This window comes from Spermophilus citellus (genome assembly GCF_964194105.1).
Source record: "Spermophilus citellus genome assembly, chromosome: 1".
NCBI lineage: Eukaryota > Metazoa > Chordata > Mammalia > Rodentia > Sciuridae > Spermophilus > Spermophilus citellus.
Genome location: NC_138182.1, coordinates 265,835,704 through 265,852,627, shown reverse-complemented (window position 1 = coordinate 265,852,627; position 16,924 = coordinate 265,835,704).

Below are 16,924 nucleotides of genomic sequence, written 5' to 3'. Positions count from 1 at the left end.
CTTTTCCTTCTGTTTTTATTTAATGCATTTTTGTTAAATAAAACACATGACAGAATTTATTCAATTTTTTAAAATAGTTATTGAAGTCCAACAGGAAATGTTAGCAGATGAAAATAATAATGAACCCCTTACATTGTTGAGAATGTCAGACTCTTGGAAAATATGTGAGTTCTTTCATTTAAGAAGCTACTGTTGGAAAATAAAGAAGAGAAAACCATGCTCTCATGTGGTCCTGTTGGCCTAGAATATAGACAAAGCCATTAATTCTGAGATCTTGCTAGACTCACCATCCTGAGTCTGTTTTCTCCATGCCACATAGAGGAACCCAGTCTGAGTCTAAGACTGAATTGCACAAATAACAACGAATATGTAGAAAAACATGGTTTAGTCATAGTTTCAGAGCCAAAAAGGACTTGAAACATTATCTGGCTTAGAGATTTTCAGACATGACTGCTCCTTACCCAAATTGCATTTAAAATACAGATTTCTGGTCCTCATCCCCTGAGATATTCTAGGAGGGTGTACAAATAGATTTATTTAAGCTCCTGATAGTTTTGGTACCTGTCAGGGATTGGAAACCAATAATTTGGTCAAGATTCCCTGATTTCCAGATGCATAAATTGAGGCACCAATGGTGAAGTGACACTCAGTTTAAGGTTGGCAGAGCCAGTATCATAGCTGGTGTTCCTGATGTGCCATTTTATTGGATCTATATTAAAGCACAGAGGCATACGTAGTATTGTCAGCTGCCTATTTGACATATTAAGTGAAATTTATTAGTTATAGGAAACAGTGGGACAGAGAAAAAAATCTAATTGAAACCAAAGTCTCAAACTGCCAAAAGAATTCAGTGAAATGGTAGGTTAATGGTTCATAAACTGTCAAGTGGTATATCAATACACATGTAATAAAATATATGCTGGAGAATAAAATTGTCATGTGAAAAAATTTTAAAGTTAGTAAGAGGAAAATAAAAATACTTATTGTTCCTGCATTTTCCGTCTCAGTTAGGCGTGGTGTACAGATGAACAGGACGATAGATAGGTACTCTGTATCTGTAGTTAGTATTGTTCTCTAAGAACTGTGGATAAAACATTGAAGCTGAGGTTCAAGCATTTCTACTTATTTGACCCTTGAGTTTTCTGAATCCTGGTGCTAAGAAAAATAGTTACATGAGATGACTGAAGATGATTACAATGTTTGTTTTGGCTTTAAAATTTTGTGATGTGCTGTTTTTTTCTGTCAGCAAATCTCTTTACCGTTTTGATTTCTCCTGTTTTCTGATTCTACTTTCAGACTTTTCATCTTTTTTTATCTCATTTCTTTTTTCTTTTTAGTGATGGGGATTAAATCCAGGACCTCACACAAGCCCACTTGGGCAAATGCTCTACCACTGAGCTACATCCCTAGGCCCTTTTATTTAGTTTTTAAATTTTCAGATGGGGTCTTGCTATATCACCCAGGTTGGTCTCAAAGTTTTGACTCTCCTGACTCATTCTCCCCCAGAGTCAGTGGGATTACAGCAACTCTGGAGACTGAGGCAGGAGAATGGCAAGTTCAAGGCCTGCCTTAGCAACTTAGTGAGGCCCTAAGCAACTTAGCAAGACCCTGTCTCAAAATAAAAAAAAAATAGAAAGGACTAGGGTTTACAAAGGACTTAAAATCAGCATACTATAGTGATGCAGCCACATCAATGTTTATAGCAGCTCAACTCACAATAGCTAAACTATAGAACCAACCTTCCTTCAACAGAAAAGAAAATGTGGTATATATACACAATGGAGTATTACTCAGTCTTAAAGAGGAATGAAATTATGGCATTTGCTGGTAAATGGATGGAGCCAGAGAATATCAGGCTAAGCAAAATAAGCCAATCCCAAAAAACCAAGGGCCAAAAGTTTTCTCTGATATTCAGATGCTAATTCACAAGAAGGGGGATGGGCTAGAGAAGAACAGTTACTTTGGATTGGGTAGAGGGTAGTGAAGGGAGAGGAATGGTATGGGGGTAAGAAGAATAGTAGATTGAATCTGACATTAACCTATGTACCTATATGACTACACAACCAGTGTGATTCTACATCATGCACAACCAGAAGAGTGAGAAATTATACTCAAAAAAAGAGAAAGAAAGAAAGAAAGAAAGAAAGAAAGAAAAAAAGAAAGAAAGAAAGAAAGAATAGCTGATAATCAAAAGGAAAACTACAACAAGTAGAAAGTGAATCAATTGTATCTATCAGGAGTTTTAGTAGTCCCTCCACCCCTGCCACCATCAGTGTCTTTGCTTTCTGCAGTTTTAGTTACTTGTAGTCAATTCATGTGGGAAAACATTAATGGAAATTTTCAGAAATAAACAATTCATAAGTTTTAAATTATATACCCTTTTGATTAGCATGATAAAAATCTCACACCGGTTAAAAAAAGGAGAGGGGCTAGGGTTAAAACTTAGTGGTAAAACACCGCCGGGTTCATTCCCCAGTACCGAGAGAGAGAGAGAGAGAGAGAGAGAGAGAGAGAGAAGACTGATTTATTAAACAACCTTTTAATATGTTGTTCTGCTAAATATTTTGCATATAAAGATGAAGAATATGATATTCCTGACCTTAAAGAACTCATATGCTAGATGGGGAAAGAGTCAAATAGTAAGCACATCATAGTAAAATATAAGGACTGTGGTAGTGACATATGCAATGTTCCCTGTGAGCAATGAGACAGAAAGATTAATTCTTCCATGGGGACAGAATATACATAAGGATATTGTTGAAGGTTTACAAAGGTGGAAGAGTTTGAGTTGGACATATAGAACTAAGAGGTATTGGGGCATGCATTCCAGGTAAAGTATGGAAGACAGTGTGAAGCTGCCATTAAAGCTGGTGTGAGGCCTCCAGTTGGGAATAGTGTGAAGGACTTGGATTAGGGAAAGAAATGTAAGGAAGACTGGTATAAGATGAAAGAAATATAGTTAAGATGTAGATTTTTGCAAGATTTCTGAAACAGCAATGAAAGGGACAGGATGGAGAAGGAGTCTTGACAGGAGGGCTTGTGAGTAATGATGGCCATGGATGAGGAGAATCAAAAGTAACACAGTAGGGGCTGGGGATGCATGCATGTAGCTCAATGGTAGAGTGCTTACCTAGCATGCATGGGGTCCTGGGTTTGATCCCAAGCAAAGAAAAACAAAATAGTGACATTATGGATAGAGACCAAAGGGCATGTAAGATAAAATGGTTGAATTTATAGAAGGGGATGACTAGCTACAGTGAATAAGGGAGAATACTTTGAGGTTTCTAGTTTGAGTAGCTATTGAATGTAGTTAGCTACCTTTTTTTCCCCCCCGACATGGCAAACAAGAGATGCATGTTAGTTGCCCATCTGAAATTTCTAGTGAGCTGTTTGAAATATAAATGTATTGCATAAGATAAAGGAGCAGTGGAAATGGATAACCTTGCTAGGGAGAAGATTAGAGGGACAAGGTTCTCCAGGTTAAGGCTAAGCTGTACCAACATTTAAGAGTAGATAGATGAAGAATAATCAAGAAAAATATAATCAGAGGGAGAAGAGAGAAAAACAAAACAAAGCAGGAGAATGTTGCTATAGCACAAGGGAAAAGTTGTCCAAGCAGGGTAGTTCATGCTGTTGGATGAAAATTTTAAGTGGACCATTGGATTTGCCACTGGAGGGGTTCATTTTGTCAGCATTGTGAGAAGTTTAATGGCTGTTATAGCAGCAGAATCTGGACTTTTCTACATTGAGGAATAAAGAACAAACTAAGGCAAGGAAACAGCAAGTATATATTATTCGGGTCAGGTGACAGAAAAAGGTGATAATATGATGACTTCAGAGAAGGATTTTTTAGAAGAGTGAGAGATTTTGGCTAGTTTCTTTCTGAAATTAAAAATAGCATGCCTACTAACAACAAAGAAATAAATCTACATGTAGCCTTGTGATTTCCCCCCTCCATCTCCCTTTCTCCCTCCCTCCTCGCTTCCCTTCCTTCTTTGAGATTACTTTATTATTACTTTATTTTAAGCCTTTCTCTTTGGTGAGGGATAATATTAATGCCAGTTTCTGAAGGGTCCTCTACTATGCAAGGTACTGCACCTCCTAATTCCCCTTTGGCACCCTTTCTCACTCCTCTCTGTCCACATTGTTGTCCTTGCTGTCATTAAAATGTGCTAATCTTGCTCCCATTTGAGGGATTATGAATTTACAATTTCTTCTTCCTAAAATGTTCTTCCACCCTATTTACTCATGGTTCAACTTTAAGACCATTCAGGTCTCTCTACTCAAATTTCAATTCATTGCAAAAGCATCCCTGGTCTCCAATCTGCTCCTCCTTCTATTCTCTGGCCTGCTATATTTTCCTAAGACATGACTTATTATATAATAAGGTAATGGATCATCATGATTTAGATATGAGGGGTGCTCCAAAAGCTCATCTATGAGACAATGCAAGAATGTTCAGAGGAGAAATACTTAGATTATGAAAGTTAGCCTGATCAGTGGATTGATCTACTGATATGGATTAACAAGATGGTAACTGTAGGCAGGTAGGTCATGGCTGAAGGAAGTAGGTCAATGGTAGCATGATTTTGGGATTTATATTTTGTTCCCCATAAGTGGAGCTCTCCTCTGCTTCCTGGTTGCCATGTCCTGAGCTGCTTTCCTCTGCCACACCCTTCTACCATGATGTTCTGCCTCAACTCAAGCCCAGAGCTTTGGAGTCAGCCAACCATGGACTGAGTCTCTGAAACTGTGACCCCAAATAAACTCTCCTCCTTTAAATTGTTCACATGAGGTATTTTGGTCACTGTGATGAAAAGTTGGCTAAAATAGGCATATTGCTATACCTCATGAAATATTTGTTAATTTATTGATTGTTAACTTTGCTAAAACTACAAGCAAAGTGTGTGTGTGTGTGTGTGTGTGTGTGTGTGTGTGTGTCTATAAGTACAATATAAGGGAAGAAGGGGGTGGAATTAACATACTAAGCAGTATTTCCAAAGAAATAGTAATGGTCTGATAGTTCAAGAGTTAATGGACATGTTGAATGAAAAGTTTATAAAAGCACTTGCAAAGTTTTGGTTTAACAAACGCTTTTGAGAAAGATTCCAGGCACTGTGGTGAAGCAGGCCAGAGACCACCCCCCCCCCCCTTAAAAGACCCTTGCCATAATTAAGCTTTTCCTCTTGTCAGATTAGTGGGATGACTTATGGTTTGAAGTTTCCTCTTTCTTGTAAATGCCAGATTTGCACACAAAACTGTAATAGAGTTAGTCTGCAAGTTTGTTGTACAAAAAGATATTACCTCTGTTTTCATGGTAAAAATTTGTGAAACTTGTGTCTGGTCTAGAGGATGGAACTGAAAGCACTTGTAATGTGAACCTCCAACTCCAGGTATAAAGTTCAAAGAATTTCCAAAATCTTTGTTCAGAGAATTTTAGGCAATAGCCCTCTCTGAACTCTACAGTCAATAAATCTGCTTCCTGAAAATTCCTCAGGTGTCCAGCCTCTTCTGTCCTACTTCAGTGGAGTGGGGTTAGTGAAATACAGAATCCTTGATATTAAGGATTTTACAGTCTATTGAGAAATACATGCTTATATGGCTGTCTTGAACTATGCTGCAAGACTGGGGGTACTGCATGCTGCAACAGGAAAATGAAGTGCTCTCAAAGCAAAGAGAGAATTGGGTACAAACTAATAGAGGTCCCATGTTCCTTATTAGCTGAAGGAAGGAATCCACAGGAGAAGGGAGAAAGATGTGACATCCATTAAAGAGAGAATCTCTATTTACTGCATGTGCCACTTACTAACAATCAAAAGGATGATTCTCCATCCAAAGGTGCCACTTATTAAATGAAGAGCAAACCTAGAGGATAGTTGTCAGAACTCTTTACAAGGTTTCCTGTAGTTGAATACAGGAGGGGAAAAGTATAGGTTAAGATATTTATCCACGAGGGAAGTAAACTCAGGACATGGCTTACTCTCTTGTGGTAAGAGCTGGTTGGGTGATTTTAACATTGTCAGGCAGTGTCTATAAAGGAACTCACTTGGGCTGGGAAGCCCTTTGAAGACAGGAAAACTCAAGAAGGACGTGGATTTGTTTGTTATTTTATGGCTCCCCCATCCCACCTCACAGTGTGAGAAAAGGATTTCATCTCTGGGCTTTCAAGGTTGTACCTCAGGAAAATATTTTCCTTTGTTCTTTTTATGCCACAGGCACAGATAAAGGCATTTGATAGCCCAATTCTGGAATAGTGACTCTCCACCACAACACATGGGTTGCTGAGTGAGTCAGTCAGACATGGACTGGCTTATACAGCCCTATCATAGAAAAGAAAACAAGGCTGCTTTAGATATATAAAACCTGGGAGACACTATTGGTATGCATGAATAGAAAACCCTTGCCACTCCATAACCTGAAGACAGAAAGTGGGCTGCACTATGAAAGTGTGTGTCTGAGGGAAACACTGCTTCCTTTCTTCAGCCTTTGCTTTAGTGAGTTGGAGGAAAGGGTAAGAGTTGAAGGTGCAAAATAAAGGGTGGACCCAGGAGTGCTACCTATTGGGAAGCACTTCCCACCTAGAGGGAAGCAGTTGCTTTCAGCATATTCCTCAAAGGAAAAGAAGTCATGGTAGTGAATTTGCAGAAGTTGGAATATCATTTGTAGTACATATTTAGTAATAAGGAGATGGACTAGAGTTATAAAACAGAGGGCTTGACAAGGCTCAGTGTACTGGGATGATCTGATGCAGTCTTTTCTGGTTTTATATGAACATTTGTAGATATAAAATAAGGAGGTAGAGTAGAAAGTTGGTCCTAAGAGCTGTAGAAAAAGGAAGGAGGAAGAATAAAGGAGTGTGCATTGTATGGAGGTGGGCACAGCCACGTATGCAGGAGATCCTTTAGCAGACTGGTTAAAAGTACAGGTGATAACAACTTTTTGGGTTCAGAATGTTCACTTACTAGCTGTAGGTTTTAGGTTTTTAACTCAGGTCTGTAATTCTTCATCTGTAATGTTGTAAAATGAATAGTACAAGTCCAATGGGGTTTTCAATGATTAAATGAGATGATTCATAAGCATTCTTCCCATTATAAATCCTCAATGAATGGGAATCATTATAATGAATAAATATATCAACTACAGTTGACATTAATATTAGATGGAGATAAGGGCTATTAATTGCCGCAGTCTGGCTGGGCAAAATAACCGGGGGTGGGGGTGGGGTGGGAGGGTGTGACAAGCAACTTGTGAAGATTGAAACAGTGGGAGCCGCTTTATTGTAGGACAGCAGAGGTATATATACATAACTGAATACACAGCTTAACTCAATTTAGCATCATCTAGTTACAGCAATCAGTCATTAAGGAATCCTCATTATCTTAATAATTATACACAGCTTAACTTAATTAACATAATCTAGATACAGCAGTCAGTCATTAAGGAATCTCCATCATCTTAATGGCTCACTGGTGTTACTTCTCAAACCACTCCTCCTGGCAAAGTGCCAGGTGCCATCTTGACTTGTCTGTGGCCCTCAATGATTAATGGATTGACATGTAATGAATGGATTTGGTGAGTAAAATTGGAGATATTTATCTTCCTTTTCCTCTTTTCCCCTGGCTGACACCACGGCTAATTCTAATATGATTTTCTATAAATAAAAATGTACCAAACAAAGTTCTAGATTTTTAAAAATAAACTTCTTATTTTAGGGCAATTGTAGATTACAGAAAAGTTCTAGAGATAATAGAGAGTTTCCATATTCCTCCCTACAACCACCACTCATGTTCCCCATGTTAACGCATTTCATTAATGGGCATGTTCGTCATAGTTAATAAACCAATACTGATACATTTCTATTAGCTGATGTCTATAGTTTACTGGAGTTTTCTCAGTTTTTCCTAATGTTCCTTTTGGTTCCAGGATCTTATTTGGGATACTACACATCACATTTCATCATCATGTCTTCTCAGGCTGCTTGTGACTCTGGCAATTTCTCAAACTCTCCTTGTTTTTAATGACCTAGAAAGTTTTGAAGAGTACTGGTTAGATATTTTCTAAAATGTCCCTTAATTTTTATTTTCCTTGTGTTTTCTCATGAAGAGATGGGACTTTATTGGTTTTGGGGAATAGGGTTGCAGAAATAAAGTGCTATTCACATCATGTCGTATTAAGAAGTAATAATATCAACATAACTTATCACTATTGATGTTAAGATGTTAACATGGATCACCTGGCTGAGGCAGTTTAAAGCTTTCCACTATAGTTTGCTCCCATCCCTATTCCATTCTGTACTTTTTTGAAGCATTGTGTACTTCCTTCAAACACTATGTGCTTTGGCAAGCAGTGCCTCCTCTCCCTCATTGTGTTTACCCAGTGGCATTGGGCTGGATAAGTGACATGTATCCATTTCATGGTGCCCTCAATTCCACACCTGTCCTCATTCAGAAAGGGTTTTTATGTTAGGCTACGTAAGCAGTGACATCATTGGTATGGCTCCCACCATCAAACCATGCACTTACTGAATTGTTCTATTGCAGTGTACATGTATAGTGGTTTTAGAAATGTTAACCCATGTCCCATGGTAAATAACTTTACCAACCAGACTATTGTGCTTATGTATACTTCTTTTTGCCTTTATCTTACATAGTCTATTTAATTATAAAATCATTTAGACTAGAAATTCCCCCTCCCCATTCAGTGCAGTTGTTTTATTCATTTGTAATACAGTGTGCTTGCTGGATCATATATCTAGATAGACTATGTTAAGCTTTGTAAGAAGTTGCCAAACTGTCTTTCAAAGTGGCTATGCCATTTTACATTCCTACCACCAATGAATAACAATGCCTTTTGCTTTACAACCTATCAGTTATTGATATTGTCACTTTTTGGGGATTTGAGCAGTTCTAATAAGTGTGGAGTCATACCTTCTTGCTGTTTCTTGTATTTCCTTAATGGATAACGTTTGAGCATTTTTCATATATTTAGCTGCCTTCTATGATGAGCTGTGTATTCATATATCTTTCTTATTTTTAATTGTATTATTTGCTTTCCTATTACTGAGTGTTAAAATTTATTGATGTATTTTCTATCGAGGTTTTTTCATAAATTACATTAGCAAAACTATTTATATATCAATTAAGATAAGTCCTTATAATAGGCCTGAGATATTATAATACTTATTTTATAATGAGGAAAATGAATCTCAGAGATAGTAATTTGCCTAAGTCACTCCTCTGAGTCATATCCCCCAGAGAACTCTTTACTTAAGTCCTACCTGGCAACACCTCAGAATGTGACTTAATTTAGATAGGATAATTATGGATATAATTTGTTAAGATAAGTCGTATTGGAGTGGGTAGCCTCTAAATACTATATGACTGGCATCCTTAATACAAGACTGTCATGTAAGACGAAGACACATAAGGAGATTGCCCTCTGATAATGAAGGAAAAGATGGGATTATGTGGCTGGGAAAGTAGAAAAGTATAAAGAATTGCCAGTAAAACATCAGATGCTAGAAAGAGGTAAGGAAGGAGTCCTTTTCAGTTTTGAGAAGGCTCATGGCCCTGCTTGCACCTTGATTTTGGACTTCTATCCCCCTGAACTGTGAGATAATAAATTTCTATTGTTTTACATCACCGGATTTGTGGTAATTTGTTATGGTAGCCTTAGATCACTGATATACGGTTATTCAATTAGAAAGTGACAGAAATAGAATTTGAAAACAGAGTCTATGCCAATCATATCCCATGTCCTTTTCTAAACGAAGTAATTATGGGGCTGAGGTCGTAGCTCAACGGTAGATTGCTTGCCTAGCATGTGAAAGGTGATGCATTCAATCCTTAGCACCACACAAAAATAAATAAATAAAATAAAGATATTGGGTTCAACTACAACTAAAAATATATTTAAAAAATAAAATAAAGAACAGGTAATTTCAGGCTGCCATTCACCTGCGTCTCGCAGACAAATTACTCAGGCTCAGTGCTAAAGAACCCGCGGAAACTGCTTCTTGGAGCCTGCTCCTATCAGAACATACACTGAGCCCGGAGCGGCCGAATTCTGGCTCCCGGAACTGCTCTGGCCCAGGGCTAGAGAACCCACGGAAACTGCTTCTCGGTCCGGATCCTGCTGAATACTGTGGAGGCCAGAGGGGCAGAGCAGAGCCGCCGCCCGCGCCCGGAACAGCCCCAGTGACCCGCCGGCATGGTATCACTTCACCCCAACTGCAGTAGGGGCCAAGCAGAGCCACCACCTGAGCCCGCAAGGTAGGCAGACCTGTGACCAACTGGCGGAACAGGCCCAGTGGCCTGCCAGCGTAGTAGACACGTCACACCAATTGGAGTAGGGGCAGAGCAGAGCCGCCGCCCGCGCCCGGAACAGGCCTAGCGACCCGCTGGCATGGTATCACCTCACCCCAACTGCAGTAGGGGCCGAGCAGAGTCACCACCCGAGCCCGCAAGGTAGGCAGACCTGCGACTGACCGGCGGAACAGGCCCAGCAGCCTGCCAGTGTGGTAGACACGTCACACCAATTGGAGTAGGGGCAGAGCAGAGCCGCCACCCGCGCCCGCAAGGTAGGCAGACCTGCGACCGACCGGCAGATCAGGCCCAACGGACTGCCGGCGTGGTAGACACGTCACCCCAATTGGAGTAGGGGCACAGCAGAGCCTTTGCCCGCGCCCGGAACAGGCCCAGCGGCCCGACGGCGTGGTAGTCATGTCACCCCATTTGGAGTAGGGGCAGAGCAGAGCCGCCACCCGCGCCCGCAAGGTAGGCAGGCCTGTGACCAACTGGCGGAACAGGCCCAGCGGCCTGCCGGCACGGCAGACACATCACCTCATTTGGACTAGGGGCAGAGCAGAGCCGCCGCCCGTGCCCACAAGGTAGGCAGACCTGCAACCAACCGGAGGAACAGGCTCAGCGGCCTGCCGGCATGGTAGACACGTCGCCCCAATTGGAGTAGGGACAGAGCAGAGCAGCCGCCACCCGCGCCCGGGACAGGCCCAGGGGCCCGCCGGCGTGGTAGTCACGTCACCCCAATTGGAGTAGGGGCAGAGCAGAGCCGCCGCCCGCGCCCGGAATAGGCCCAGCGGCCCAACGGCGTGGTAGTCACGTCACCCCAATTGGAGTAGGGGCAGAGCAGAGCCACCACCCACGCCCGCAAGGTAGGCAGGCCTGTGACCGACCAGCAGAACAGGCCCAGGGGCCCGCCGGCGTGGTAGTCACGTCACCACAATTAGAGTAGGGGCAGAGCAGAGCCGCTGCCTGCACCCTGAACAGGCCCAGCGGCCCGCTGGCGTGGTAGTCATGTCACACCAATTGGAGTAGGGGTAGAGCAGAGCCGCTGCCCGCGCCCAAAATAGGCCCAGCCACCCGCCGGCGTGGAAGACACGTCACACCAATTGAGTAAGGGCAGAGCAGAGCTGCCGCCCGCGCCCGAAACAGGCCCAGCGACCCACTGGCGTGGTAGACATGTCACCCCAATAGGAGTAAGGGCAGAGCAGAGCCGCCACCCGTGCCGGCAAGGTAGGCAGACCTGTGACTGACCAGCAGAACAGGCCCAAGGGTCCGCAGGCGTGGTAGACACGTCATACCAACTGGAGGAGGTGCAGAGCAGAGCCGCCGCCCGCGCCTACAAGGTAGGCAGACCTGCGACCGACCAGCAGAACAGACCCAGCGGCCCGCCAGCGTGGTAGACAGATCACCCCAATTGGAGGAGGAGCACAGCCGCTGCCCGCCCTGCAAGGGAGACTTGTCAACTATACAAGAGCAATATAAATATATAGGGGGAAAATTTAAAAAACACAACAGTTTCACCAAGCAGAAAGAAACGCGAGCAGTATGAAACGACAAGGAAAGAAAGGACCATAAGCAATGCAGTTCAACTCAAATTTAGAAGAGGTAATAGCTGCAGCAGATGGAATGTCAGATAAAGAATTCAGGAGATACACACTTCAGATGATCTGGAGTCTCAAGGAAGACATTAGACAGCAAAATCAGACAATGAAAGATCACTTCAACAATGAATTACATAAACAAATCCAAGAAGCAAAAGATCAACTATACAGGGAGATAGAGGTAATAAAAAACAAACAAACAGAAATCCTAGAAATGCAGGAAGCAATAAACCAACTTAAAAACTCAATTGCGAATACTACCAGCAGAGTAGAACGCTTAGAAGATAGAACATCAGACAATGAAGACAAAGTATTTCAACTTGAAAAGAACTTAGACAGCTCAGCAAGACTGTTAAGGAACCATGAGCAGAACATTCAAGAAATATGGGACAACATAAAGAGACCAAACTTAAGAGTCATTGGGATACAGGAAGGTATAGAGGTCCAAACCAAAGGAATGAGCAATCTATTCAATGAAATAATATGAGAAAACTTCCCAGACTTGAAGAATGAGACAGAATCCCAAATCCTAGAAGCCTACAGGAGGCCGAATGTGCAAAATCATAAGAGATCCACACCTAGACACATTATAATGAAGATGCCCAGCATACAGAATAAGGAGAGAATTTTAAAAGCTACAAGAGAAAGGAAGCAGATTAAATTTAGGGGTAAACCAATCAGGATAACAGCTGATCTTTCAACACAGACTCTGAAAGCTAGAAGATCCTAGAATAACATATTTCAAACACTGAAAGAAAATGGGTTCTAACCAAGAATCATGTATCCAGCGAAATTAAGCTTCAGGATGGAAGATGAAATTTAAACCTTCCACGATAAACACAACTTAAAAGAATTTGCAGCTAGAAAACCATCTCTTCAAAACATCCTTGGCAAAACATTACAGGAAGAGGAAATGGAAAATAACAATGAAAACCAACAGTGGGAGGTAGGACAGTAAAGGGGGGAAAATAATCAAAGAGGAAAACAAACCATGTTTAATAACATAAATAAACAAATATGGCTGGAAGAACAAACCATTTCTCAATAATAACCCTAAATGTTAATGGCTTAAACTCACCAATTAAGAGACACAGGCTAGTTGAATGGATCACAAAACAAGACCCAACAATATGCTGCCTACAGGAGACGCATTTGATAGGAAAAGGTATACATAGACTGAAGGTGAAAGGTTGGGAAAAATCATATCACTCATATGGACTTTGGAAACAAGCAGGAGTGTCCATACTCATATCAAATAAAATAGATTTTAAGCCAAAGTTAATCAAAAGGGATAAAGAGGGACACTACATACTGCTCAAGGGAACCATACACCAACAAGACAACAATCATAAATATATATGCCCCAAACAACGGTGCAGCTATGTTCATCAAGCAAACTCTTCTCAAGTTCAAGAGTTTAATAGACCACCATACAATAATCATGGGAGACTTCAACACACCTCTCTCACCACTGGACAGATCTTGCAAACAAAAGTTGAATAAGGAAACTATAGAACTCAATAACACAATTAATAACCTAGACTTAATTGACATATATAAAATATACCACCCAACATCAAGCAGTTACACTTTTTTCTCAGCAGCACATGGATCCTTCTCAAAAATAGATCATATATTATGTCAAAGGGCAACTCTTAGACAATATAAAGGAGTAGAGATAATACCATGCATCTTATCTGATCATAATGGAATGAAACTGAAAATCAAAGATAAAAGAAGGAAGGAAAAATCATGCATCACTTGGAGAATGAACAATAGGTTACTGAATGATCAATGGGTTATAGAAGACATCAAGGAGGAAATTAAAAAATTCTTAGAGATAAATGAAAACACAGACACAACATATCAGAATCTATGGGACACATTGAAAGCAGTTCTAAGAGGAAAATTCATTGCTTGGAGTTCATTCCTTAAAAAAAGAAAAAACCAACAAATAAAGGATCTCATACTTCATCTCAAAATCCTAGAAAAAGAAAAGCAAAACAACAGCAAAAGAAGTAGAAGGCAAGAAATAATTAAAATCAGAGCTGAAATTAATGAAATCAAAACAAAAGAAACAATTGAAAAAATTGACAAAACTAAAAGTTGGTTCTTTGAAAAAATAAATAAAATCAACAGACCCTTAGCCATGCTAACAAAGAGAAGAAGAGAGAGAACTCAAATTACTAGCATAAGGGATGAAAAAGTCAATATCACAACAGACACTTCAGAAATACAGAAGATAATCAGAAATTATTTTGAATCCTTATACTCCAATAAAATAGAAGATAGTGAAGGCATCGATAAATTTCTTAAGTCATATGATCTGCCCAGAGTGAGTCAGGAGGATATAGACAACCTAAACAGACCAATAACAATTGAGGAAATAGAAGAAACCATCAAAAGACTACCAACTAAGAAAAGCCCAGGACCGGATGGGTATACAGCAGAGTTTTACAAAACCTTTAAAGAGGAACTAATACCAATACTTTTCAAGCTATTTCAGGAAATAGAAAAAGAGGGAGAACTTCCAAATTCATTCTACGAGGCCAACATCACCCTGATTCCTAAACCAGACAAAGACACTTCAAAGAAAGAAAACTACAAACCAATATCTCTAATGAACCTAGATGCAAAAATCCTCAATAAAATTCTGGCGAATCGGATTCAAAAACATATCAAAAAAATTGTGCACCATGATCAAATAGGATTCGTCCCTGGGATGCAAGGCTGGTTCAATATACGGAAATCAATAAATGTTATTCACCACATCAATAGACTTAAAAATAAGAACCATATGATCATCTCGATAGATGCAGAAAAAGAATTCGACAAAGTACAGCATCCCTTTATGTTCAAAACTCTAGAAAAACTAGGGATAGCAGGAACATACCTCAACATTGTAAAAGCAATCTATGCTAAGCCTCAGGCTAGCATCATTCTGAATGGAGAAAAATTGAAGGCATTCCCTCTAAAATCTGGAACAAGACAGCGATGCCCTCTCTCACCACTTCTGTTCAACATAGTTCTCGAAACACTGGCCAGAGCAATTAGACAGACGAAAGAAATTAAAGGCATAAAAATAGGAAAAGAAGAACTTAAATTATCTCTATTTGCAGATGACATGATTCTATACCTAGCAGACCCAAAAGGGTCTACAAAGAAACTATTAGAGCTGATAAATGAATTTAGCAAAGTGGCAGGATATAAAATCAACACGCATAAATCAAAGGCATTCCTGTATATCAGCGACAAATCCTCTGAAATGGAAATGAGGAAAAACACTCCATTCACAATATCCTCAAAAAAAATAAAATACTTGGGAATCAACCTAACAAAAGAGGTGAAAGACTTATACAATGAAAACAACAGAACCCTAAAGAGAGAAATAGAAGAAGATCTTAGAAGATGGAAAAATATACCCTGTTCATGGATAGGCAGAACTAACATCAAAATGGCGATATTACCAAAAGTTCTCTATAGGTTTAATGCAATGCCAATCAAAATCCCAACGGCATTTCTTGTAGAAATAGATAAAGCAATCATGAAATTCATATGGAAAAATAAAAGACCCAGAATAGCAAAAACAATTCTAAGCAGGAAGTGTGAATCAGGCAGTATACCGATACCAGACTTCAAACTATACTACAGAGCAATAGTAACAAAAACAGCATGATACTGGTACCAAAGCAGGCGGGTGGACCAATGGTACAGAATAGAGGACTCAGAAACCAATCCACAAAACTACAACTATCTTATATTTGATAAAGGGGCTAAAAGCATGCAATGGAGGAAGGATAGCATCTTCAACAAATGGTGCTGGGAAAACTGGAAATCCATATGCATCAAAATGAAACTGAATCCCTTTCTCTCTCCATGCACAAAAGTTAACTCAAAATGGATCAAGGAGCTTGATATCAAATCAGAGACACAGCGTCTGATAGAAGAAAAAGTTGGCTCCGATCTACATATTGTGGGGTCAGGCTCCAAATTCCTCAATAGGAAACCCATAGCACAAGAGTTAATAACTAGAATCAACAAATGGGACTTACTCAAACTAAATAGTTTTTTCTCAGCAAAAGAAACAGTAAGAGAGGTAGATAGGGAGCCTACATCCTGGGAACAAATCTTTACTCCTCACACTTCAGATAGAGCCCTAATGTCCAGAGTATACAAAGAACTCAAAAAATTAGACAATAAGATAACAAATAACCCAATCAACAAATGGGCCAAGGACCTGAACAGACACTTCTCAGAGGAGGACATACAATCAATCAACAAGTACATGAAAAAATGCTCAACATCGATAGCAGTCAGAGAAATGCAAATCAAAACCACCCTAAGATACCATCTCACTCCAGTAAGATTGGCAGCCATTAGGAAGTCAAACAACAACAAGTGCTGGGGAGGATGTGGGGAAAAGGGTACACTTGTTCATTGTTGGTGGGACTGCAAATTGGTGCAGCCAATTTGGAAAGCAGTATGGAGATTTCTTGGAAAGCTGGGAATGGAACCACCATTTGACCCAGCTATTCCCCTTCTTGGTCTGTTCCTTAAAGACCTAAAAAGAACATGCTACAGGGACACTGCTACATCGATGTTCATAGCAGCACAATTCACAATAGCAAGACTGTGGAACCAACCTAGATGCCCTTCAATAGATGAATGGATAAAAAAATGTGGCATTTATACACAATGGAGTATTACTCTGCATTAAAAAATGACAAAATCATAGAATTTGGAGGGAAATGGATGGCATTAGAGCAGATTATGCTAAGTGAAGCCAGCCAATCCCTAAAAAACAAATGCCAAATGTCTTCTTTGATATAAGGAGAGTAACTAAGAACAGAGTAGGGACGAAGAGCATGAGAAGAAGATTAACATTAAACAGGAATGAGAGGTGGGAGGGAAAGCGAGAGAGAAGGCAAATTGCATGGAAATGGAAGGAGACCCTCAGAGTTATACAAAATTTCATATAAGAGGAAGTGAGGGAAAAGGGAAAAATAATACAAGGGGGATAAA